Source organism: Lygodium microphyllum, chromosome 23, assembly GCF_053477565.2.
Source record: "Lygodium microphyllum isolate KBCC chromosome 23, Lygodium_microphyllum_v1.1.10, whole genome shotgun sequence".
In the NCBI taxonomy this organism is placed as follows: domain Eukaryota; kingdom Viridiplantae; phylum Streptophyta; class Polypodiopsida; order Schizaeales; family Lygodiaceae; genus Lygodium; species Lygodium microphyllum.
Genome location: NC_141157.1, coordinates 101,506,762 through 101,511,038, shown reverse-complemented (window position 1 = coordinate 101,511,038; position 4,277 = coordinate 101,506,762).

The window sequence follows — 4,277 nt, the reverse complement described above, 5'->3', positions numbered from 1 at the left end:
GGAGAGAGAGAATAAGTACGGGTTTTTCTTTATTAATTAAAGAAAGAGTGAGAGATTATATAGTTATGATGGTTTATTGTGCTTTTCAGGTATTTACTGTTTGGACTAATTCCTATCTTTTCACCCCATGATGGAGCATTCCTATGGGTACTATACCGCCGCTCACGAGTGGTTTGTTCAAATCAAGAGAAGATTGAGAGATTTTATAGTTACAATGTGGTTTTGTGCCTTTTGGTGGTATTTTTAGATGGGCATAACACCTAATTTTATCCAAAGGTAGAGTACCCCTAGGGGTAAGGCACTGTAGAGCTATCCAATTGTGACTTATGAACCTTTAACCTCCCCAGTAGTCGGACACTTTCCAACCAATTAGACAGCTATCCAATTGTGACTTATGAACCTTTAACCTCCCCAGTAGTCTGACACTTTCCAACCAATTAGACTGCCGCTTGTAGGTGAGAGATCATAGCTACATCAAGAGGTTTTCTATGTGTAAGCCTCACAGGATTTCTAGCATAACAACTCCTCGAAAGGCACCACTATAGCTTTAGTAAGTTCTGCTATGAATTCTTAGTGATCTCTTTCCACCAATTCATAACCCTAAATATGTCTACCAAATGACATTCTTGCGCTATGTATAGAATTTGCATTGGCCTCCAACATTACTATTGAGAAACATGGACCTAGGACTAGATCAACTATGGTGGACGTAAGTCACACACGATACATTATCAGAATGAGGAATTGTAACTCAAGTGAATTAGGTTCCAAGATAGATTAGCTTGGACTCATAAACACAATCTTGAGTTAAATTGATAGTACCATTACTTGAAGTGAGTGTCAACAAGTACATGCCTTTATAGCTTTTGGATAGTACCACTATACCTCGCTGTGCTTATGGGATTTTATCATCTCTTCCTAGAGCATACATCATATGTATATCTTCCATACAAAGCCACTTATGGGCAAGCCTCTATGGGCATACATATTAGGCATCATTTGCTATTCTCAACAATTACATCGAAAGTGTTGTTGCTAGACATAGCTTTGCCTCATTGGTCTTCCACTTGCTCTTCAATTTTGTTCATGTGGCTTTGAATCTCTTCAACATGATGCCATTCACAAATTATATTCGCATGATTCATGTATCAAAATATACATATTCAATATTGATCGATTGAGACACCAAAATAAAAGAATTCTTAGACAACCATGTTGCCTAATAAAATCTAGCTCTTAAGATTCCACAATAGGGGGTAACAATTCTAGGAGTAAGTTATTTTATTCTGGCTTTCAACCTTATACATCATCAATGCATAGTTTAAAGCCACTTTCCCTTTTATTAAAGGGGTGTGCCATGAAAAGGTGGCCTATTGGACTCTTCAATCTTTTGGTAACCACTTTCTCATTAGTCCACCTCACTTTGTCAATGACTAAAAACATTGGGCTAGACATCTTTATAAGCATATGATGTTCCCAAATATTTCCAAAAAGGTGGCCCATCATTTGGAGGCTATTGGCAAATACCATTGATCATGGATTTTATTTATTTCTAATTTCATCACATGATTTGGGATGGATTGGCAATAAAGCTATTTGTTGTTTCCATCCTATTCAATGAAGGGAAGGACAATAGGTTGGATATCTTAAAAGGTATGTGATTCTACCAAATATTTCCAAAAAGGGTGGTCCATCTCTTAGAGGATAATGATAGATTCCATGGTGTGTTGTTTTTCTTAAACCATGCTTTCACCATATGAAATCTAGCAGGGATTGACCACCCCCATAGTTTCATTGTCTTTAGACCAGTAGAAATCTTATGCAAAGTTGTTCAAACTCTTGTAAATGGCAATGGGCTAGTTTCAACCAAGTCAAGTAGTACAATAGACTCGAGGAGAGAAAGTGCATGACCACAAAATTCCTCCCTCCCATAGAGCTTTGAACCCATTCCATCTCTCAATTTTCTTTTCTACTTTCTCCATTACCCATCTTTATCTCTAATCATATGACACATTAAATGCTATTGGAATCCCTAATAGCCTAAAGACCTCCCCTTCATGAGTTTCTTCACAATCCTAGTGCTATACAAATTTAAGGACATTTGTCAAGAAAGCTTTTATACATGTTTTTTAGGGTTGACAACAGCTGAGCACAAACTTGGCAAAAGATCTTTAGGGTCTTCCATTATTCTAAACTATGTCCTCCTCATCGCTTGTCCAAACTGATGGGGTCATCTATAAATTGCTATAGACAAAGCTATGATTGGTTGTCTAGGAGGGTAATCCCTCTAATCATACCTTTTTTCCATTGCATTCTCTACTATCAATCCTAGTTAAGCAACTACTATGGCAAATAGGAAAGGAGGTAGGAAGCACCCTTGGCAATGTAGATCTAAACAAGAAGAAAGGTTTATCAAAATTTATGTTCAAAATATAAAGCGATTGATGGTTTATTGGGTACATTCAATATCTTTCTATAAGGCTATGATTGTAATGAGTTTTTGTTCGTTCCCAATCTAATACTTTATATTGTCAAAAATTTGGACCAGCACAATGCAGCGAAAGGTCATAGGGATGCCTCAAAACTCCTTACCACATTTTGTTAGTCGGAGTGTTAGTTTGGACCTTTAAAGTCAATCAACGGCCATGGGAACATCCAAAAGCACAAATGAAACTCATGGTGATCATGAGTATCAATCATTGTGGTCACTTAAGGCCTTTGTGAATAAAAACAATGTTTGGCACTCCTATTTGATGTGCTATATTTGGACCTTATCCTCTACATGTCATATACTATCCTTCTACACCTAAAATTGTGAAACTATAAGATTTATGGCTTCAAAACTAGCAATCATGATGGCCTTATGATTCAATTAGGGTGTTCAAGAAAACCCTCCTACTTGTGGATATTAGTGGTATTTTGAGAAGGTAAAGGTCAAAGTGCAAGTGTTAACATTATTTGTTAGAAGGAAATTATTTTTTGGAGTACTTCAGTGTATTTTTTTGGGTGCTTGTGGTACTCATGGACACATTATTAGTAGTATTATTGTTATACTATTTTGTGAGAATCAATGCATGGGCTCACACTCATGCACATTGTATTATCACTTGTAGTTGCATTTGATGAATCAACAATTGTTGTGTGGGTACTCACACAAATACATAATTGGAATAGTGTAGCTAGGTCCAATTAGGCTAAGGGAGAAGTGTGCATTAAGTAATGACTGGCCAAGAGCACACAAAGTGGGTAGTATGCCCAAAACAAGGTGTAAACCCCATTCATAGGTGTGGAAATCCTAAAATGCAAAAAGGACATAAACCTCAAATGCAAGAGGGGGCCTAACCTTAACCCTGACCCTAATTTTGGTGTATATGAGAAAGGGAGGTCTCAGCAATTGTATTCATATTTGTAATACATCCATGCTACAGAAGGTTTGTTGACAGACCCTATTGATGCATCCATGGTGCTCAAGCTTTATCAGTGCAACTATTGAGTATTCATTTATTTCTATTCTATCATCTTGTCTCCACTATTTTGAGAGTGAGAAAGAGAGAAATTCAAAGGTGTGTTGCACAAGGAACTTGGAATAGAGAAGCTCTACATCTTCTTGCTTTTATTCTTCTTCTTCCTATCTATGGTAAGAAGGTTGAGTTTGGATCTATATGTGAGGTTGTGAGATTGCAAGAGAGTGAAGAATCAAGCATAGAGAAGCCCTTCTCCATCTTCTTTCTCTCCTTCTTCGTCTCTATCTTCTTCTCTCATCATTGGCATGAAAGATGGTGGATGCAAAGAAGTAATGGTATCAAATAGTGTTTCTTGGGTCATGGAACTATCTTTTAGCCTTCGAGCCATTGAAGTATAGCTCAAATGCAAGAAGGTAAGATTGGTGAGTTCACCACAACTTGAAGATAGTCTTGCATTCTTTCTTTTTGGCGATAGAGAGGAGGATACATGTTAGTGAAGGTAGAGTATTGAGAAGACAAGGTGAGAGATTATTACCAAAGTGATTTTGTAGCTTTTGAAAGAATAGAAGTCTGCCTATCCAAAGTCCTAACTATTAGTGTTTGGCTCAACATTTTGATTCCATTGTCAGGACCAAGGGCATCATAACTATCAAGGTTCTCATATTTCTACCATGTGATAGACTAAGAGGCTTGGTGTTGAGTGTGGATCAGATTGGCTAAGGGATTGATCACCCACATTCATATCTTGCATGCTCTGAAATGTGCACAACTAAGAAGGAAGGTTGTGGAAGTTATAAGAAGGAAGAGAAAGAG